This window comes from Grus americana, chromosome 1 (genome assembly GCF_028858705.1).
Source record: "Grus americana isolate bGruAme1 chromosome 1, bGruAme1.mat, whole genome shotgun sequence".
Classification (NCBI taxonomy): Eukaryota; Metazoa; Chordata; class Aves; order Gruiformes; family Gruidae; genus Grus; species Grus americana.
The window spans coordinates 76,800,756-76,823,822 of NC_072852.1; the positions used below are offsets into that span (position 1 = coordinate 76,800,756).

At 45.0% G+C, this 23,067-nt stretch overlaps 1 protein-coding gene across 15 annotated transcripts in view; it reads left to right on the forward strand.

The window, feature by feature from the left end:
* PPFIBP1 (PPFIA binding protein 1) overlaps nucleotides 1-23,067 on the forward strand; it is a 119,667-nt gene that overhangs the window by 15,638 nt on the left and 80,962 nt on the right. For all 15 annotated transcript variants that reach the window (XM_054812845.1, XM_054812843.1, XM_054812847.1 and 12 more), the window contains exon 2: nucleotides 16,971-17,046. The gene's annotated coding sequence lies outside the window, so the exon portion shown is untranslated. The remainder of the gene's footprint in view (nucleotides 1-16,970; nucleotides 17,047-23,067) is intronic.

The following is a 23,067-nucleotide window of genomic DNA, read 5'->3' on the forward strand; positions in this document are numbered from 1 at the left end:
GTAACCTGCGAACAGAGCGAGTGGTTGCTTGGCTGTGCTCCTGTAACTGTTTTCTGTTCATTGACTGCATTGCTGGAATAGTACAGGGTGGTGTTAAATTTCTGGATGAGTCTTTGAACAAGATCTTCCATCAAAACACTTGATAAACCACCTACTGTAATGCAGAATGCTGGTCTATCTGTTTGCAAATTGAATTGTCGTAGAGCTCTTATGATTATTAAAAGATGCTTTGTGTTAATTTAATTTCCTGTAAAAGACACAAGCTGGATGATTCAAAGAAACAATGCAGACACTTAATCCATGTAAAAGCAAAATTTCTGTATCTGTGCATATGCAATAGTTAAAGGTTTCCAATGGCATCACATGCGGGGAGGAAGTATAAAAATGTACATAAACCCCCAACACTTTTAAATTTGTCAATTTTGAAGAAAGCATTTAGTTGCTGGGGAACTGTGTAATGAAAAACAGTCAAAGCAAAAATGGAGAAAGCATTGGTTTAATACCTTCTTAGGGTGATGGGAGGTGGGATTTTTTTTTCCCCATTGTATTTTTAATGAGTTTAACACTGTATTCCAGACAGCTTGTGAACAGTCAAGATTCAGCGGTGGTTTTGTGAGCAGAAGGGCTATTATTTGGGCTTTCTGGCTGGGTTCCAACTCAAGGGATCCCAATTCAGGACGAAATGCCTCCTCACTCTAGGCGAGCGTAACTGTTACTTCCCCTTCCTATTCCACAGGGACCAGCAACTCCTTTTTTCCTACTGATGTCCTTCAGAACTGAGTTAAGCTCATAGCGATCTTGCCAGTGTATATCGAGCTTGATACTGGCTCCTGCTAGCGATGAAGGGCTTGTGTACCCAAAATACTGAATGGTGCTCTTGTCACCGCTCTCCTGGTGAGTGGTCGAAGAGAAGAACTTGTGGGGAGAGGTGATCCCAGCTGTGTATCCTGGCAGAGCTGACCCCTCTCAAATGAGTCGAGCTCAAGTGATCTTGGGCATCCTTTGAAGGAAAGATACTGCTCTGGATAGCAGTAGCTGTGCTTGCAGGGTGCCAAGGGGTCTGAAGGCTCTGCTATATTTTTATATAGCACTAAACTTTTAAAATAAATATATTTAAAAATATACATATAAAATATATATATATATGAAAAAGTTTTGTTGCTTTCTGAATTTGTCCATGGGGTATGATGGTGTTGTACCTGTGTACATGGCAGGGTGAAAATAGTGGGAAAGACTTGGAGGACTTGGGGATCCTTGAGTATTGCCTGCTTGCACTGGTGCTTAGGTATTGCTTAAATGTGCTTAATCAAAGTTTAGCTGTGTTTCCTGCCAATTCAAGTTAAAAGCGCCGTGCTCCAATTAAAGATGTAGATGGGAGGTCAAGTTAGGGGCAATGCTTGTGTTAATTTTTCAATGTAGACAAACTCTCTGCTAATTAGTCCGTTTATCTAAGTCCTGCAGCAGTTTAGCGTTCTTGTTCTGTCATTTTCTTTCCCTGTACCCTACCCTCCTGCTGCGATGCTGTTCAAAGTCCGTCTCGCCTCAGAAGTGGTTGCCTATCAATAGTACATCAAGTGATGTTCCTCAGGCTGTGTGTGCATTATAAAATGTATTGTGTCTATAGCTGCTTATATCATTCCCAAATGCCTTTTATACCAAGAAGCGTGCTAATACAGCGTGGATAATCATGAACTGAATTTATTACTTGGTAATACCGCTCTTAGAAGTACCCAGCCTGCCTGAAGCTGGGAGCAAGGACAGCATGTGCGTGTTATCTGGTTGGCGTTCTCTTAACTGTGTGTTGTGAGAGCGCGTTTCTGTCTCCCATCGCTGCTGCGGACTCTGCTCCAGAGGAGTCCCAAGAGAAGCCTGCTACCGTGTACGAGCTGGAGCTGGTGCCCTTTGCAGGACTGCTCCGCAGATCAGCGGTCCTCCGCTCCTGCGCCGTGAGAAAGGACCTTCTCGCAGTATCTTTCAGTTCATCTCTCTGCCCCGGTGTAATGCATTTCTGAGCCGAGTGCTCTGCGCATGCAGTGTGGGTGTACCGAGCTGTTCCAAGGCGGTGACCTTCCTCCTGTTCCCAAACCGAACCCTGCAGGTCACAGGAAGTACAGCTGCATCGCTTGGAGTCTCCCAAGTTATTTAGAAGGAGCTCTTGGGAATAAAGGCTGTTATTGCTCTTTTTCTTCATTTTTTTTCTTTCTTCTGTCCGCTAATGATATTGGCTTCTTGTTCACTGTTTTCTCCCTTTTTAAAAAGACTAGGAAAAGAATGATTTCTTTTTTTTTCTTTCTGAACTGAGTTTGCTACAGTATCCGTAGGGCAAATAAATCTCCTTTTTGTTTCTTTCTGGCATAAGAATGCCTTTCATTTGAGAGAAACTATAAATCTAAAGTAACAAAAATCATAGTTTGACCTTTATTAGTTAGGAAAATAGTGATGTAATGAAATGGCTACTGGGAGGACCAATGAGATAAATCGTATGGGCCTTTATTTGTAGTTTTCCTGGCTCTGCTTTCCAGAAAGCCCCGCATTTTGCCAAAGTTAGTTCCTAGCAGTTGCAGCCATAACACCACATGGGACTTTAAGTTTGCTTTGACATAGGCACTTGCCCAGATGATCAGCCTCATCGAATTTAGACCAAGCAAAGCCGGAGGGATGACTGGTGAGGGGTTGCAGCAGAGCTCCCGGCTGCCCCATCCAACCCGGAGCAATCTTGCCCCACCAGAGCTGGTGGCTACCCATGGGAGCTGCTTGCCAGATGTGCCTGCCTGCAGCGCAGCCCTTCTCCCTCCCTGGCCGGGCAGGCTGGAGCAGGAGAGCGGTGGGACGGCCATGTGGCAGGGAGAGCTTCTCCCTCCAGCCCGGGTTAGAGGCAGCCTCCTTGGGGAGGGTGCTTGGGTGGCTGCGCGGCCCCTCTCTCTTCCTTCGGTCTTCCTCCCTTTCCCACCCCACCCTGCCCCTTCAGACCATCTTGAGGTTAATTGCAGCTGCTTGGGGGAGCAGAAGGCTCCAGTTCCTGAATCAGTGGGTACATGTACGTCTGGATCGTTCTCCCTCGGGGTGCGTGACTAGACTGAGTCTTCACAACTCCCAACTATAAAGGATCTGTGACTGACATGAAAGGACTCGGAAAACATTCAAAATTGGTTCAGCCCTAGCCTGGCACCTTCTCCTTTTGCTTTCATGATGTGCAAGTACGAGCGTCAGAACCTGGCTTTCTGGGACTAATCCAGCCTTGGCTTGAGGAAATGGATATTTAGGCGGTGCTCCATTAAGTCAGTGCTATAACCCTGTGAAAAGTGCCCTTTGTATCAAAACCAGTTCCTTTATGTTCAGACAGAGAAAATGCTCGGTGTTAACCTGGGTTAGCAGACTCTCCTGTTGATCTTGTTCAATGCTGTCTCACTTTCTTGACACTGCGGCACCATTGGGTCTTGCCTCTTTTTTGGCTTTGGTTCGCACGGTTGCTGTATGGGAAATCCCAGCGGCAATCCTCAATGTGCTGCAAATCTGATGGAAAATGTTGCTGTAAAGCGCTCTAATAACGCAAGGAGTTAAGGAGACTTGTAGTGGCTTTGAAAAGATACTGATGGATTATGGGAAGTTCAGCCTTCAAAACCATTTCCTGGACCCTTGTGTGTTTGTTTGGTTTTGTCTGTACTAACAAAGCTTATTTTTGATTCTGTGCCAGCATCCTTGTATGGAGTCTCAAAGATTACCTGTGCATTTATTAGAGCTGACTTCACGTTACGGATTTGCATAGTCTTAACAATGTTACAACGTCCAATTTTAATTAAAAGTAGTAGAGCTCTTGGATAGGAAGTCAAAGCCTTAATTGTTAATACAGTACAATTAAGTTTCTCTGTACCTAGCTAGGTAATTACACAAAACTTGCTGCAGTATGGAAGGGCTGTTTGAAAACACAGCAGCATAGAGGTATGCAGAAGAAGGTCTTTACAAATACCCACTCTGAGTTGTTCTACTCTTTAAAAACAATTTTCTCCATTTTGTCTTAAATAGTACTATTTTTGTGATTCAGAGTTTGTAACTACAGCCTACTCCTTTGCTTGGGGTGGATGGTTTTAAACATCTAAAGCAATGAGGTTTGTGTGTAATGAGGTGCTGCAAGCCAGTGACTCGTTTCCCTTCCTTGGTGAACGTTTACAGAAATTTTGAGGGCTTGGCCAGAAGCAAAATAATCTGTTGTGAATACTCTTGAATTACAGGGAAGACTGAATACGAATCTGTGTTCCCTATTTTCAACTCACTTGTAGGGAGTGGTAGTGCAGGACAGTGATTATTTCAGCAGTGACCTTTTCAGCATCCGGCGTATTTATTGTCTAACGAAATGTTGAAAAAGCTATAGTGAGATTAGCCTTTAAAGTTTGGATTGAATGCACAGGACCGTAGTCTTAGCATAAAGTAACAGCTCTGGGTTTAGGCTATCTTTTCTTGCTTTCCCTGAGAGAAAGCCTGAAACAATACGGTAAAGAGACATAGTGGAGCCCCTGAATGAGTTGGCAGCAGAGCCCTGAACCTGAAGCCAGAAGCCTGTGGCTTGCCAGACCACACTGCAGCGTAATTACCAGATAGCATTGCTGCGACTTCGGGAGCGAAGTGAGCCGGGGCAGACTGAGATCTACCTCGCTTTCCTGCTGCATGTGGTACGGGTCTCTGCCTGCTGTCCTTTGCAGTGCTTGTTTTACATGGATGCAACTCCTCCTCTTCATCAAGTAAACTCTATTTACCCTCCTCTGAGTGGAGAGTTGAATTCTTCAGTGCTCTCTGGGTTGTGTTTTTTCTTTCCTAAGGAAGCAAGTTCATGGATTTCTTTTGGCAAGAAATGCCAAGTAAACTCAAAGATGTAAAGCTTCCTAAATTACTCGTGTTTTCCACACAAAACTTGATGAAACATTGGGTTTCTCTGAGACGTTTTCTAATGACCCAAAGTATCTGGCTTCATACGGAACATCTGAAGGAAACTTTTGGGAAGGAGAACCATGAACTAAATGGCAAATGAAATCACTTTTCAGCTCTGTCTCATTTGTATTACCAGGGGAAGAAGAGAGTGATTACTTCTTGGCAAATTAGGCTACATAAAGGAATTCTATATAAAGATTATAAGTGCCCTAATGAGTAAGAATTGGTGATGCAAGCAGAAAGGGGAAATGTATTATCGCCAGCTGCATTGCAGCCATGTATGTGAGGGTTAGTGTGGTTTAATGAGCCCGGCCGGACCTGTGGGAAGTTGTTTCAGTAATTTCATCTTGCAGCAGGTGATCTCTCAGCCTGTGGGTCCCCAGCTTGCATAAAGAAGGGGAGAAAAATCCTGAATTAAAAAAGAGTGTGGTGGTGTGTGTTGGCAGCCCTGTGGTTGAGACATGTTTCTCTGTAGAGCAGAGCTAGCTGGCTTCTCTGTGAGGCAAGCTGTTCAGCGCTGCACACACTGCTCATACAGATCTTCCTAATCTGTCCTCTTCTTGGCACTTCATTTCTCATGTTCTTCCAGTTCGTCTAGATCATCCTCTGTAGACCATTGCATTTATGTAGTCCTGTCTGATGCTCGTCTCGACTTGCATCCCCTTTTAAATTCAGGGCTCTGCAAGTTTGACATCTGCTAGACCTTGTCTTTGCTGGGGTTAGAGGTGTGCTGTATACCTAAGGAGTATACAAAATACTAAGTGAGGAATGAATGGAAGTGGAAGTTGTGTTGGAGCTCAGTAGCTGGGGGGTTTTGTGGAAATCAAAGTAAAATGGCCTTTGCCTCTTTTTGGGGCAGTGCTCCTGTTCCTAATGAAAATCTTAACATCTGACTGCTTGCGATCACAAAAACACTTAAGGCAGCCACTGGAAGACTCTGGGGTACAAATTCAGAACAATATACCTGTATTCTTATGTCTTCCTTTGTACCGTACCCCATAAAACCCAATGTTTTTGCAAGTGATGACTTGCTCTGTAGATAAAGCAGGAGCTGTTTTTTACTATTTGGTCAAGCATGGGAGGCTGCTTTTTCCCCTCCACAAATTTATAGGATTCTTAGGGGGTATTTCAGGATAAAAGGAACTGAGGCAGAAACATGCTGTCACCTGAAAGCCTTTTCTCTACATCCTGAAACCATCACTGAAGCAATCTCTCATATTGTCTGTGGAGGGGCCTCTAACAAGAGTCTATCACTGTGTACGGTAACGGGGATTGGTTGGATTGCAGAAGGTGAGAGGTATGATGGTGACTTTCTCTGAAAAGACCTTGTCTGCTTCTCCCATCCCCAGTGTTTCCACCATCTCCTCCATGGGACAGCACCATCTGCTCCTAGGTGTTGCTTGAGGGGAAAGATTTCCAGTGAAAGGCTTAGATTTCACCTAGTCCTTCTGTGCAGGGGATGGGTTTCCTTGTGCTCCACCACCTTTCAGAATATGTTCCTGAAGATGGTCCTTTCTGCACTTTATGTCGTGGAAAATAATCAGATTAAGTGAGGTTGAAGTCTTCTTGCTGTGTGGCTCAAATTTTACACAGCAGTTAAAAATCTGGTTTGCTAAGTTACTGAATTCTAGGAACATCTTTATGTAGGAAGCTTAATAGAGACATCCTTGTGTAAGGATGTATGTGGCTTCTAATATTAACTGTCCCCCATGGGAAAGATGGTTATTAGGTGATTTCTAAATAAAGATACAACGCAACACATACTTAATGGTGCACTTGTTTGCCCCCAGCATCTTGTAAGTAGTTCTTTCACATCTGACTTTCATTTTGGAGTCCAAGCAAAGTTTGCCTCTTTCCTTAAAAAAAACCCAAATTACCTCCCTTCCAACCAATTAATATGAAAAACCAACCAACCAATTAAATATGAAATATTTATTCATATTTCATGTGAAATATGAAGCTAGCTTTCACTAAAATAGTTTCTGTTTGGTTGCTATGGTGGTTAGGGCTGCTGCTTCTTGCATGAGAGTCAAAACTGGGTGGGTGAAGTAGGAGAGTTAATAGGACCAAGTTGAATGGAAAGCTCGTAACTGAAGGTACTGCTTTCTGGGGTCACATAGCCCCACCTGGCTCTCTTCCAGGCTCTGCTATGATGCATTTGTCAGTCATAATACATGGTGATTTAAGGCTTATTGTTTTTGTTGAATATCTTTATTTTTATGCTCAGGCTCTGTCTTGTTCCCAGTCCCAGTATTTTGAAGCTCTAGTCCATAAACCTTGCCACCTTGCTCTTAACACACTGCAGTGCTCGGCTCACAGCCCTGGGGTATAGATGCCAGTGCCCTGCTATTAATAAGAGGAGCCAGACTATCGCAGCTGGAGAGAGACCATCTCATCACAGGACAGATCCAACGCTCCTGACAGGACTAGCGTCTTCTCAACGCTGCCGCCAGGACACGTGTTGCTCTTCCTCCGGGGCGTTTGCTGCAGCGGTAGAGCTGTTCAGGCTGTTGTGGCTGCCCAGCCCTGCTTCCCGCAAAGCCCGCTTGGCTGTGGTAGCACAGGGCTTCGGTCTGCGGGCTGGATAGAGTGCCCTCTGACAAGTGGGCTGCTATTGCAGACATGGTTTGCGTATTAAGGCCATGGAGAGGTTGGGGGTAAGCCAGTGCTGGTGATTTTTTTTAAATTGTGTAATCGGTCTGAACTTGAAGTGATGGTCTAGAAAAGCAGGATTATTTTGCATCTCATTGTTTGTCCCATGACTCTTGTGCTTTGCCTGCATCCTTTCTATGTCTTGAACTGCATCCTTGATGTTTTACCTGAGAGAAAAACTGTTTTTTCTGTTGCTGCAAGACACTGACCTCTTTAAAGAAGGAGAGAGACCGAAAGCTAATGACGTTTTTCCTCTGAGGATAATGCCCTGTAATAGTTAGTGAAAGGGTATTTAATGCTGGTAGCAGCATACTTTACTCCTTAAATAAAGTGCTGTAATACGTTGGTTGTAAAGAAGATTCTTGAATAAAATCAAACTAAACCAGAAAGGCTTGTGGGTGCGTGGGGAGGAGATAATTGCATTCTGCTTTCATGGAGCAGAAGTGTTCGTTTCTAAGCACTAAGACAAATAAAACCTCTTTCTGTCTATGCACTAGCTGCTAAGTGCACAAGGAGGAGTGGGGCGGGCCTCACTGTGGTGGCTGTGGGACTTGCCCTGGGGTTGCTCAGCCCTGACTGGAGGTGGATGTCCATCCTGGCTCTACAGCGTGCTCCCCTTGTCCATCCTGGCTGCTTGGCACCTCTCAGGGTAGTTATTGCTTGTTTCTGGCCATCAGCCCTCCCCTTCTTCTGAAGTAGGGATAGTTTGATTGTACTTCTCACCCACTAATAGCTGTCCAAGTTTATGATACTGAGAGCTCCTTGGGCAAAAACAACTTGCATAGGTTGCAAGTGATCTTGATTCAGCTCGTAAGCTTTTGTTCTCTTTGTATTCCTTACAGACAGTATTGTTCGGTCATCTTTCAGTAGTGCCTCTGGGATGCTTCCATTCCCTAGCAAGAGCTTCGTGGGATGTGGCGAGCATTTCTCCTTTCCTGGGATGAAGAGGAAGGTGGCTGCAATTTGTAGGTGCCACTTCTAGAGGAGGGATCTTGCTTTCTGTTGCAGCTGTGATGCAGGTGGATTGTGGTGGATCTAGTCTGCCCCAGCATGCTCTTTCTCAAGCATGAGCTCAGTCGCTGCTGCGCTGCTCCTGTCCCGTCTGCCAGCTTGAAGGCATGATCCATTTGTGTCCCCAGTAGCATCCAGCATTATTTGTGGGTATCTGAAGATGAAACGTGGCTTGTAAACAACTAGCCCAGGATGTGTGGGAGAATGGTGTGTTGTGAGCTTTCCAGGAGGTGGAAGGAGGGCAGGGAAAGGACGTTACCATGCTTGTAGGTATGGGCATGGCAAAGAGCTGCCACCAACTATCCCTCAGGTAGCAGAGCTGACAAGACCTAGTACTTTACAATTTTGTTTCCCCTGTGTGTGTTGGCTTTCTGTCTACCATGACCTGTGATTCTTCTCCTTGGACCTCTTAATTTTTGCTGTCTATTATCTCCAAATTACTGTTCCCTCCCTTTTGGCTTGGTCCGTCGTTTCTCTCCAGCGTGTCTCATGCTGGCCACACAGGAGCCAACGTGTGCTGGATGGCCACGTGCAGATGCTGACAGAGCGGCTGCTGGTCCAAAGAAAGCAGGGAATTGTTGAGTTCTTGCAGCAGAGTTTGACTCCGTGGGAGGCTAATTTGGATGTGTCTCCTTTACCTACATAATAATTTCTCCCAAAGATGTAAGAATATGACACCTATTCAGATCTCTTTGCCTTCTGCCAAATGTGGTCAAAATTGATTAGCAACTTGAAAATTTAATAGGGTGAAGACTGACAAACACCACTACCACATATACTTAATTTCCTTTAGAATCCAAGCCAAAAATATATGGTGAGGGTTTTATTCTGCAATCATGTGCTTTAAAACTGTGTGGAACCATGTGATTAATCCTGAAAGAACCATTTCTACTATTTGCAGTGCATATGAAAACATGATAGCTGAATCATGTTGTGTGCATGTATATTAGCACGTAACCAACTTAAAAGGGCTGAAACAACTGAAGTGTCTGCATGGAGAAATAGCAAAATAAATATATAAAACTTTTACTTGTGAAGCTGACAAAGCATCTTGTTATGTTGATCCTAATTTCTAGGTGGTTTAACTCAAATCTTTTGATTGCGTCTTGTTAACAAGAACAACAAAAGGATGTATTTTGTTACTTTTCCTGGTAAGTGCTTTTGGGTTTTGTTGTTTACATAGCTTCTGCCTCACTTCTCAGCTCTGGAAACACAGAGTTTGGATGTGTGTGCCTCACTAACAGGATTTTACAAGTTTGTGGTGTTGGAGCTATTTAAGTTCCTTCTAGGAATGGCAAAGTATTGCTGTGACTGAACTTGAAAGTGAAGAATGCCCCTAACAATTCAGTGTAATTGAAGGGCAGGCATCTTCCTGGTAAACTTTATGGCAAATCTTATGTGTGAGCCCAATCCCTTTCTGTTAAGGAATGTCTCGTGCTTATTTCTAGCAGAGTTGGGAAGGAAGACAGAAGCCAGTGTACGGCAACACCAGTCAGATTAAGATGATGAACAACACTGACAGAGCAAAGTCTTTTGCGTTTGATGCAGCATGCCAAGGTTGAAGGTGTGTCCCATAAACCTCCAACCAAGAGGCACATGGATGCTTTTCTTGGCTCTTTTGCACGTGTAGGAGAATAAGACCAACCTGGCGCCTGTGAGAGAGAAAACACTTTGATAATCTGTTCGCGTTAGTTTAGTGATAGCAGCGTTACACCCATTGTGATCATCTCGCCCTAAAAAAGCAGTCTTCTCTAACGAAACTCTTGCAGCCTCTTGGCTTCCAGAACCAGGGCTGCTTGAGACGGCAACTGGTTATTGGTGTGTACACAAGGATAGAAGTGATGCCTGAAGATGACTGTCCACTCTGTGTGCTCAGGGTTGCTGCGTGATTAACAGCATCAATGCCTTAGTCACTTTAGCGTCAGCAAACTTGACATAACTATGAAAGAGGCAGAATACAAGACCAGTATTTGGTGGTACCAAATTGAATTGAATTGAATTCTCTTGTATCTGATGGTACAGACTTCTTACCACACTGCTTCCATAACATGGGTGCTGGGGGCGTGAGATCTTCACTTACGCTCATGAAATAATCTTCCATGTCTTCCAGTCACTTCTACATCTTCCATCAACTACGCTTTCACAGATGATAAACTGCACATAACCTGTTGTTTTGCCTTGTAGAATTAAAACAAAGCACTAGCTGACAGAAACTGCATGGAGTAGCGCTCCAATTCAAAGATGGATGCAGTCAGTGATTAATATAAAATTAGTCATAGATTAGTCATAAATTTTTTCCTTGCATAAATCATGTCTAGTTTCACTTAAAATCTGATAAGTTAGTGATTTGAAAGCTTTTATTTTAAACCTTCTGCAGTTTGTTCTTGCTACTGATCTTACAAGTACTTCATTAAATGGTCTGTCTGGTGTTACCCTTCTGTGACTCAGGAGATTGTTTATAATATTTTATTATGCTTCCAGAAAGTGTTTCTTTGTGGCAGTTGGCGATGTTGTCTGTATCCTCCAATGCTGCTATGTTGATTCCGTGAGTTTTGTGCTTGTACATCGTTCAAATGTACTGTTTTGTGGTAGGAAATGATGTTATGTGAGATACCGACTGCTTGGATCACTGGAGTTAATGATGTGGTTAGTTTTGCTCAGGTCCCTTTAGTTTTCACTTTGGGTTTCTGTGTCTGCCAGACCCCCCCCCCCCCGGGTTTGGATCGAAATTTGGGGTTTAAGCTCAAGGCTGGCACTTGCAGGCTGGACAAGTACTGTTTCGGGTTTCAGCTGTGGGTGCAGTAATGTCCAAAACCAGATTGGTTCGTTAATGTAGATGCTCTGTGGAGTTTTTTTTTGTTTGTGTCAAAAGATGTGCAGCCTTCTAGAAACCAAAAATAAAGATAAGGGCTAAAGCATCTGTGTTTTACGTGTTTGCCTAAGTGCAGCCAGCCTGTCCCATTGTAAATAAGATAACCTGTTATGTGACCTGTAGCAGCTGAAAAATGTGTCCAGGGACGGGTGATTTAAATGTGACAGAGATTGTGTGTTGGTGGGTGATACTTGGTGTGGATAGATGATGTGTACAAATGTGGGGAAATTATTCAAGCTGCAGCCCTGATTACTTCCATTCAGGTTCAAACCAGCCTTTGCCCAAAGGCCTTTTTCAAAAATTATACTGCTAGCATACCAAAATAAAAGACATGCATCAACGACTTTTTCCCTGGAAAACCATTAGCTCCCCAGTCATTCAAACTGTTAGTGTTTCTTCGTTGCTTTGCTTCTTGACTTCAAATCCTTCACCCACATTTCCAAGGCAAGATAACTGGACACGATCAGCCTGCAGTGATGACTTCCTTGGAAATACACATTATTAATTTTCCCTCATTAATTTTTGAGTCAAGTTATATCTAAGAGCTATTGATTAGCTCTTTAAAGAGAAAAAAAAAATTAAAAAGAAAAATGGTCTATTAACACAGACTAAAGGTAGAGTACACAAGCATCAAATATGCTTCTCAAACAAGAATCTTCTCAATGTAAGCTTAAAACGAATAAAAAAGATGCTGCTTTGTACTGCCCAGCATAAGCTAGGTATTACCATTGGAAAGGGTGAAAGTGTATGGCCAAGTTATTCAAAAGTGACGTCTATTACACATAGATCCGGGGGGAGCTGCGTAACGAGATTGCAGGGACGCCTGTGCATGCCTCCACAAGGAGCTGTGTCTGTGCGGGAGCCTTCACGTACGCTTGTGAGAAGCCATGGCTTGGCCGAGCTCCTGCAAGCGCGGCTGGGCTTGTGGGAAGAGGTGCCTTGACCACAGGTGAAGGGTGACTGGAAGAAGCTGAGTACTCGCTCATGTTTTGTTGCCCCAAGGAACGTGTGCAGCAGACAAGAGGTAGGCAGAGGAGGCTTCTTGGCAGAGGAGGTTTCTTGCCACCTCTTCTCCTGGCAGCCAAGCTGCGGAACGGGGTGGCTGTCAGAAGAGATCCAAGCGATACTACCTTGAGAAAGCAGAGGCTTTTGCAGCCCCACTCTGAAAGGATGAGAGGTCAGGATGTGTGTGGAGCTGCTGACTGCCGGGGAAGCGCCGGCTGTTGTTAGATGTTTCCTGGGGAGGCAGCCATGCCTGCTTCGAGCTCTCAGTGTTACAGGCAGCATCCGCTTCCATCGCAGGGCAGAGCGGCTTGTCTGAACCTTCACCATGGATTTCAAGAAACGCTCCCTGTCTGGGAAACTGTGGCCACCTTCTTTTGTGCTGTCCACTGCAGCAGGCTGAGTTTTGCTGTCCGGCTGCTGCTGTCCTCAGCAGCCGCAGCCCTTCTGCCCAGGTCCCTCCTTCCCCTGTGACTTCATGGTGCTGAGAGTCCCAAGTCCATTGCCTGGATGACTTGTCCACCAGTCTGACCATGTCCTTAAGGTGTAAATGGTCCAATTACAAAACCTGGTAATGGAGCAGGGCTGGCCCTCATGTTCAATTCAGGTGCGTGCACATGTGTGTGCCGGAAACTTGTGTGTAGCTTGTGGAGTGCCTTGGGGCCGGAGGGGGTGGTGGGAGGTATGTAAACACAAACTTCCTTGGGTCCTGTTGCCTGTGGAATGTATTGCCCCATTTTCTTTTAAAAATGTAGGAAGAATGTCGTAGTGGCTTTTTAATTGAAACACAAACACGCAGACATGAAGCAAGTGTGTGGGAAGGAGGAATAATTTGAATTGGGCTGTGACTACTTGGGTCCCGTGTTATAGAGTCATTTTTTAGCTTTTAGTAGAGAGGAGAGACTCACTCAGATCTTGTAACTCAAAGCCCTTCTTTTCTTGATCAGAAATGTTTAGGTAAAGCAGGCCTTTATTTTTATCTAGTAAAAACCAGGTATAAACCAGATTATTTGCTTGCAGTACTCTTGCATTCTTCCAAAAATGTTCCTGAAACTAAGCTTCTAGGAGGCACAAAGCAAAGAAACAGTGCTGCAGCTTACTTGTTAAGCCATGCCCCTAAACATGGTGCAACATGTGAATTTTTCAGATCTTTAGGCATAGGGTTGTGTCCTGTTTAAATTCATACAGTGTGCAATTGCATGGAATCGTGCTTCTTGAATTTGAAAAAGAAATGGGTGGCTATTGTACAAAACTTTTGATTGGCAAGGTAAAATGTTATTGCTGAACATGCAAGACTGTAGGATTAGGATTTGTGTTTTCTTCCTGGTTAAGAGATTATAGGTTGGAAAGGACAAAGAATTTAATGTTTTGCACCTCTCTTTTCTTTTGTCTTTGTCTTGTAGTGCGCTCCCCCCCCCCCCCCCCGGGATACTAGAAAGGTTTCTTCAGGGCATCTATATTTTGCAATGTTCTCTGAAAGCAAAAACCCAATTAATTTTTATCTTGCCTGGTTTGCCTAGTCCCATTCTTCTTAAATGATCATTCCTAAAAATTGGCTCTTGATTATGAGTGTGGTTTTCTGGGAGATTGATTTTCTGATTCTGAAATTGAACTTAAGTTGAACTCAGTGGAGAGCTTAGCTCTTGCTATCGAGGCTGGAGAACTCCAGTCCCCCAGACGCTTGGGTGCCTGCATGCCCTCTGATCGGGGCTTCGTGCTACATTTATCATGCGTGATGTAAGAGCAGCTATTCTCTCCGTTGCCGTTCTTGGATGATAATTTACCGCTCCAGCTAAACCAGAAAAACTCCACCCTTTCCCAGAAGTCTGAAAAGTCCCAGTTTTCACCCAGTGTCCCCGAGCTCCAAACTTCCCCCAGGGGCTGCCAGCCTTCCTGGCATCCTAATGCAGGTCACAGGGTAAAGCCCCTTGGATCTCTGTGTCCTGTGCCCCCTTCAGCCAGGAGAAACGCTGGGGTGAATGTCACAGCCAGCCCTTTGGAATGACTTTTGAAAACAGTCAAGAGTTTTCCTTAGCTGTAGGATTAGAGGGAGTCTGAGATTTCTGGGGAAGTTCATTAGTAAAAATTAAATTGAGTTTGAGGGAGGAAGGAGGCAAGGGGGCAGGAAATGTAGACCACTTCCCTAGCAGCCTTTGAAACAAACTGAATCCTTGTGGTGACCGCTCACAAGGTAGAGTCTAAGGCAGTTAGTTCACTTTTGAGAAATGCATGCAAGTGTTCCCTTCCTCATTAGATAGCCAGCAGCTGTACAGCTTGCTCGAGGTGTGGGCTGTGGATGTGTAACTCTGACTGTGTTGAGAAGGAAATGACTAAACTTTCTGTCAAACCACAGTAACAAAGAACATCTTTGATTTACCGAAATAGTCATGGTAGAGAGGCTCGGGAATAGCTGTGGTGCTGCCGGCGCCCCACTCCGGGAGGAGCAAATCAATCGGAGATCAGCACTTATGGGGAGCGTGACTCTCCCGTCCTTAAAGACGGCATTGATGGAGGGAGACAGACCTGGCAGGACCAGGAGGGAGCTTCATTCTGAAAAGCTGCCAGAACTTTCCTGCACTGGAAATGCTTTCTGCAGTGGAGAAAACGATGAGGAAATTGGGGCAGGACCGTTGGCTGCCTCTGAAATGGATGTCAAGAGGGACATACCAGCTGCAACAGCAGGCAGCTGGATGGCCGGCCAGCCCCACGCAGCAGGGCACAGCGTCAAAATCCCACAGCTGATGCGGTCTGCTTCTCCTTCCCCTCTGCCTGACTGCTGCCTGTGGGTCCTAGCAGCCCGGGCAGTGGGAATCCCAAAGATCCTGTCGATTTGTGAGCCTCGCCTGGCTCAGCTGGAGTCAAATATTTGTAACGAAGGGGAGAAGCTCTGTCTAATTATAGGTTTTCCATTTCAGCCCTTGGTATTACTTTAAGCAGGCTTAAAATAACGCTGTTAACTAACTTTTTTCTCCTAGCTTTGTAGTTTCATACATGACATTCTGCAGTACCCTTTATAGAAACCTCAAATATTTTTTTTCCCCGCCTACCACATTTTGTCTCTTTTTCCATCTGACAGATGTTTTTTTCCTGTGTTGCACAGGGCTCAGTACATAATTATTCTGTTGCAATAGCCTGAAGCCCCAGTCCTGTGACAGAGTCTGCTTGCACAGACTCATATGTCCCAGTCGTTTTGTGTTCTGTGTAATTTTTTTTCCCTGGTGTTTTTGTTCAATATAGTCTAAAAAACTGCTCTGACAGGCAATGAGCACCCAATCATTTGTGTGCCCTGAGACCGTCCATTATAGCTTTTTAGTATCTAGACCTGAAAATGTTTTGCTCTTTTTTTTTTTTTTTTTTTTTTGGCAGGGGGTGTGGCGGGGTAGGGTATGCTCATCTCCTCCCAGTCACGCACAGGCTGCCTTCTCTCTGTTCTAGTTTACATCTTCTGGATATTTGCAGTTGGTCTTTGTTGCCCTAAGTCAATAACTACTTAATCTGTGTCTCTTTAGCCCTACATTTTTTTTTTTGAGCTGATTCTTTGCTTTCTGATCATGTTGCTTGCTTGTCCTAAACTTCTGTCAATTTGGCAAGACGTGTTCTTGCTCTTGGCGTGATTTTTGTTTGGAGAGCAGTATCTCAGCATGCCAGCGCGGTGTCCCAGGTGGGGGTACACTGGAGTGTTCTTGGTTGTTTCAGTCCTTCTACCAGCTATATTTCACTGAGCACTCACCTATCAGTTACTGATTCTTAAGCCTTTTCTAAAGGGAGCTCATGTAATTGCCTGGATTTGGAAGTTTTTTGTTACTGGTCTGAAGTTTTATTCCCTAAACTTCTCTTTTGCATTTTAAATTCAAAGTTTATGCAGAACCTTCTCACGGAACAATTTTGTTGAGCTTCCCACACCAAATAGCTCTTATTTTGACCACAATCTGTAGATGGGAGTATCCGTGACTAAAACTTTCTGTCAAACCACAGTAACAGAGAACGTCTTTGATTTCCCAAAGTAGTCATAGTAAAGAGACTCAGGAATAGCTGTTGGGAACGAGCTGTAGGGTTGGTTGAGTGCTGTGGGCTGCTCTGACTTCCACTGGCTTCACTTCACTAATCTCTAGACGTTCAGTGCTATGGGGTGCTTGGTTGGGATTTTTTTGGAGGTTGCAATAGTGAGAAGGAAGCCTTGCAAGGCATCATTCACCACCTTTGTTTTGTGTTATACATGCGTGATCAGCTGGGGAGGTGGAGGGCAGGCACGGGCAAACTGTGTAAGGTAGAAATACTGAGAAATAGTGTTGCTGGGAATCATCTGGAATAAACAAGCTCATTTCCCCTTTGTACATCAGTTGTCATCCTTTAATCTCTTGGTAATGGCTTTTTTAAAATGCTGTTATGTATGTCATCCACTGTGCTTCCTGTATCCTGTGTCACTTGATGATAAACTTTTGTAAGATGTCACTGTTAAGTCGCCTCAGACTTTGCAGTGATTAATTAAATTCTTTATTTCTCTTTTCAGTGTCAGAAGTTTATATGGATGAGTGGTATGTGCTCAAGAGTGATAGTGGTGATCAGCATTAAGTCTGCTCCTCTGGGTGAGTAATCTAACCTACCGTGTCGCTGATGTCTAATATCTACAGATCTGCTTTTTTTTTTGCTTCATACCTTACACAACAGCTCCTTTAGGCTTTTATTTCAAATGTCATGAAAACTATGCCATGTATGGCTTCCAGCAGGAGTTGTAGAAGAATGTCATGCTGCTTCTGCTTGTATAGACATCCCTTTATTCGGTATCTTTTAAAGAACAGCCATCACTTAACACAATCTGAACCACTGTTTAGATTCAGGGAGGCTTTCCACGTTTTAAAGACAGTGACTTTGGAGTCAACATATGGACTGTAGCAGGATAATGAGGTGTATTTTGATTATCCAAGAAATAAAACTGAAATGACCACTGGAGTTGTTCTGTGGCATATGATGGGCTCAAGCAGTGCCAATGCTCCAGTACGAGGCTCACTGGACTTGCCATGCCTGTGTGATGCAGCTGCGCGCTGCGTGTGCAGTTAATCTGACTTGGCAGGTCTATGGCAATGTGCAGGGAAACTGCCAAGAGCTTTCAGATTACTGGGGCAAGTTTATGTGAAAACACATTCGGCAAAATAACCTATCTGTTCCATTACCCCTTGGAAATGGCTCAGTTTAGTTGACTTCAAGAAGCAGCGTTTTGCATTCAGTCTAGACTGATTTGATCCAAGTAGCCTAGTGCATGTCAGAGCTGGCAGTCTTGTTTTTGGAACAGTTATGCCTCATCTACTTTGTTTTGGATATTACAGCATGATTTAGCATCCGAAATTCCAGCTGGAGAGCTGGGTCAAATTGCTGCATCTGCACTTTGGCCACGCACCCTGCGGCTGGGATGTGCTCGCCCCATAACACCACCACTGAGGTCCCAGCTGCTTGCTGGGTCTCTCCTTCTGACTCACACTGGTGCACTCTTTCGTACTCTGTACATACACTGGCCAAGACCAGCATCTACCACCGTTCTGCATCCTTTGTCTTGGCTTGCTGCCCTTCAGCTGCTCTCGTCTCTGAACCACTCATCCTTGCCTTATCACTGGATGAGGAGTGCGGTAGTTGTACTGTCCTCTCTGAGGTGGTGTTTGTGAGCCCGCCGGAGAAGCAAACATACCTCCCTTCCTGTGATGCATCTACATAAGGCACATTTGGTCACTTGTTCACCTGTCCAGGGCCCCTGAAAGTCTACCTATGTCAGCTGTCAGCTTCTGTCCCACAGCTGCACTGGGCTGCTTCTCGACTGCTGTCTTCATGCTTCATAGGGCTGCCTCCCCACTCCAGCTGGGACTTGTTGCCTTTTTGTCTGTGCTTTCTGTGGCAGATGGGCTGGATCTCCCTCCTGTTCCCCTGTACACCCTGATGTTCCCTGCGCCATCCCTGGGCCAGCTGGTAGGGTCAGCAGTGGCTGCTGTTCCTCACAATGTTTAACAGCCTTGCGACCCACGGGGTTGCTGGCCTTGCACCCACAGGTTTGCTAACAGTTGTTGGACTTTGGAAAGAGCAGCAAGCACCTCCTCTGCTGCCTGGGACCACTGGTGTGCTGCCACCAAGGGCTTGGGGCTCTCCTGGCTTTGGTCATTGCTGCTCCCTAGTGCTGTCCTGCATCCCTAGCCTTGCTGCATGCCCACAGTATGTGAGGGCTGGTGTCTCATCTGAAATGTTACTTCCCTTCTTTGACTCCATTTCCCTCTCCATAGCCTTTGGAGCACCTCTTCTTGGATCTCCGACCCTTCCCACACTAAATCACTGTGTGTGAGCTCTCTTTGGGATTCACAGGCTGCCTGAGGTCTCGCACTGGACCTGGACAGAAGTGGATGTTGCTCCTTGTTTGTCAGGAGCCCTAAACTCCAGTGCCAAATGCTTTTATTCCCTGAGTTTTTAATCAGAGGTCTGCTGGCTCCAGGAGTGGTTATCACCTATTGTCTCCCATCCTGGTCACATTTCTTCAGTTTTATTGCTCCTTATCAGAGTTGCTGGGATTACACTCCAGCTGGCCCTGCACTCCAGCTGGATTTGGGTCGGTCGTGGCTGTAAAAACATCGTTAAAAGTCCAATGTTGGCTGGCAGCCACGTTCTGCGGGATGTGTGTTTGGAGACTTTCAATCTGCTGGCATCATCGTGCAAATGTCTTGCCTTCGCTGGAAGTGTCTGCCTCTTTGCTCTCCAGATGCTGTGCTGGTTTCTCCTCCTGAGCAGCAGCAGAAGTTTTGGGACCTAAATCTGCTTCGTTTTCCCTGCCACTTGTGCTGTTGCTCCTGAGAAGGGGTGTGTGGCCGTGTCCATCCTAGGCTGCAGTAGCAGGTGCTCAGTCCTCCTTTCTCGGTTCCCATAGCTCCAGTACTGGTATGTTTCTAGTATTTGGAGGCATGCTGTTGAAGTCAGACCCGTTGCCCTCAGCAATCGGTCTGGAAGGCTGGAGCTGATTTCTCCTGCTGCTGCTTGCTTTCACCATTAAACAAATAAATAAGAGCCTCTCCTAACAAGATGGCAAGAAATTCCCATGGCTGCCTCAGCGTTGGCAGGAGCAGCGGGCTGTGTTTCAGGCTGCTGTCTGCTTCTCCCAGCCAGGGGGAGGAACACGGGCTTTCTCCTTGTGTTGCCCCAAGTTCAGCCCAGATGTCTGAGCTCTGATCTCACCACACAGAATATGCTGATGTGTTTTGAGTGGAGTTTCAGTGCCTCTGCCTGCTGCCTTTATTTAGCCATAGAAACACGGATTCCCATCCCGTTGTTCCCTCCCTAGCAAGCACTGTGTTAAACATGGTGCTGACAGTCCAACCATGGCCCGCAAGTATGGCAGTGTGTATAAATAATCCAGAAAAGCTAAATAAGGCTTTTAAAATAAGCTTTAGCAGAGAGAGACGCTTTAGTGTGGTGCCATGAAGACACAGAAACCTGGTTATGTCTGTGTAGCCAGATTCAGTCATGCTTCCTGCGACTGCTGCTCTTTTGTAGCAAAATCCATGCAGGTTTTCAGGTACATCTTCACCTTGCTCCGCCAGTTCTTGGGACTGCTTTGAGTTAAAGTGTGCACTCGGTGGCGGCGGATTGTCTGGGTGTCCAAAGCTGAGACAGAGTGTGCACATGGAGTGCTGAAATAGCACATGTCCAGTCCATCCTGTTACAGTGCCTGTGTGCAACAGGCAAAAATTAGTATTTGTTGGGGTTTTTTTTCCCCAATGTCACGTTGAATATGGGAGGGAAAGAAGCACAAGGCTACTTATGTGTATGTCTCATTACTGCGTTTATTAGCACTTGCTGCCTTGTCCTGCAGGGTCCAGCCCACACAGCTTTTCTTGGGCTTTTAATAGTTGTGCTAAACTGAAATGTGGTCAAAAAAGTAATAATTTAAAACATTTCCCCGGAGCCTGTGGCTGCTCTGCATGTTTATGGGAGGTGTAACACTGCCTGCGGTTGGGGCACGGGGGTTCCCCAGGCCACCCCCAGTCCCGTTCCTGCCTGGCTGCTGGAGCAGCAGGGTTGTGGTGTGCGTGTCGGGGCAGGTGTGGGGCAGAGGCCCAGGGAAGCCAGGGCACGGGAGTGGGGCAGGCATGGGGCACGGCACAGCTCACACTGCCGCAGCTTCAGGGTGTGTAGGACGGGGGTGTTGCCTTCCTGTTGTCGTGTTACCCAAGACTGCTGCACAGCAAAGGGTCCAGCGCAGGGTAAAATTCCTCATTTGTAGGAAACATGGTGCCTTCCCCTGGCCCAGACGTCCCCCTGCCATAACCCAGTATGTTGTTGGAGCAGTATTAGTGCATTAAATGACATGGGCATACTGACGAAAGGCCAGTTTTGACCTGACTTGCTGGGTTCAGTAAAAGTTAAAACCACAGATCTATTTATTTTTGAGTTAACATTTCTCTTGTGTGAATGACATCTCCTGTCCCATGTAAGCCCATCAGCTGAGCAGTGATCCTCAGACTGGAGAGGATGGGAAGGAGAGTGCCACCTTGTCATGCATTAGTGAGGATGGAAGGAGGGAGGATTTTTCTGGTTGTTTTTTCCTTCCTTTCTTCTGAGAGGCAATATTGCTGGTTGCAGAAAGCAGTATGTTATTAAGCTTTTGCCCTTCACGTTTTATGTGATGTGGTTTGGGTAGCGTTAATGTAACTTTAACGTTATGGTCACCCACAGGACTGGTGGTGCCTCTCTAATATACATAAATCTCTGCAGAGAGAGAGGGAGTTGTATTTATCTGTAAATAGTTAGCGTACTGCCCTGTTTATCTAGCATGTGACCTCTCTGTTGCACACTGTGTTTCCCTGCCTCCCTCCCATCCAGTTTTTTATTTAATTGACTTTCCCAGTCCTGACAGTCACTTTATATTCAGAAAACATAAATTCATCCCCCACAAAGCTTTCAAATCTAATTTAATTTCTTCCCTTACTTCTTTGAGAAATTCTTTTTGCTCTCTTCAATATTGAGTGTATGTTTTCCCTGTTTATTTAGGCAAGCTGATTTTTGTCTGCAGAAACCTGGACAAATGATACATTTCTTTTCTTGCATTTATAACCCTGTGAGGTTTATGCATTGGGAATAATCTTTGTGAGCTGGAAGAAGATTGTCCAATCTGTTTTAAGATGTCCCACTTTCTGAGTATTGCATCTCATTAGGAATACAGTTGGCTGTTTGCATGGCTTTTTTCTTCCCCTATATAGCTTGGGGGAGAAAAATATATCATTTCATCATTTAGTAATAATGCTTGGCACTTCTTTTGCGTCTTCAAATAACTATATGGCTATGAATGGAATAATTTCTATAACATTGTGTTGTAGTTTCTAATTATTTGCCCTGTTTTACAGATGGGGAGAATGAATAAGAATTCAAGTGACCTTAGGCCATGAGAGGAGAAACAAAATCAACTTGAGGTCCCAGCTCCCTGACTTGTACTAGAACAGCACCACACCTCTTTCTTGTTTAAACTAAAGAGGAGGAAAAAAAAAATTTGATTCCCATCAACAACAAAAAGAAAGGGAGAACTGTTTATCTTTAATTAACTTGCCTGACCTTGTTAACTATTTAGTTAAGTGCATTTGGTGGTGGTGGTTTTTTGGTGTTTGTTTTTAAATATGCTGTCTAACTTAGTGATGTGGTTGTCACTTCTCTGTGTGTGGTTGGAGGTATGTGAGGAATTGTCTGGAGTTTATAAAGCTGAAGAAGCATGTGAATTGGTTTAGGGTTGTTTGAGGGGAGGGTGTTGCTCACCCCCGCTGGCTTGGGGGATCTTTCTGCTCCTTCCCTCCCCTTCCCCCTTGAACCAGACGCAGTGGAAACCTTTTCTGTAGTATTTGTAAGTGATGTCCTCCCGTCCTTGTTTTCCAGCTGAGACTGAGGCAAGAAAAGTGAGGAATCCTAAATGGGGACTGCATTAGCACACAAAGTATATAGAAACTAATCTTCCTTGTCTCACCCACCACATACCACGCTAGGATATTTTTTCTTTTTTTTTTTTTCCTAGTGGGTTCTAGTGGAAGTTGTTGGCTCAAAGTGGTGTCTGAGATTACTTCAGTTGCAGAAAATATTTTATACAACTGCACTAGGCTACAGGGCTTGGTGCGGATTTACCACTGCTTAATTAACTGACAAGACCCCCAAATGTGTTGCATGCCATGTAGAAAAGGTGAGTGCTGTAAGTAGTCAACTGTAGAATTACGAACTTTGTTACAGAGGAAGTCATGGTAACAATATTGTTGACTACTTGTTTAAAGTTAGTTAAAACTTCTTTTTTCAGGAATTTTGGCTTTTTACAAAGGTGCTTTGGAGCACGGGGCAGCATTAGAACAGTTTAGTCCTCTTGGGGAGGACAGATAATCTGTCTGGTGAAAAGTGGCTTGGTGCAGAGGAGCACGGAAATCACATGAAGAATTTCCTCCTCTTTCTTTGGAAAATCCTGTGGCTGCTTCTCTGCAGGTTCTCGTATGTTCTCTGGCCACCTTCTGGCTGACTTCAGATGCCTTGTTTGATAAACTTTCTGGCAAAAGTCTTGCATGACTTAACGCAACTTTATTCTGGGCATGCCTTGCTAGTGAAGGCAGTGG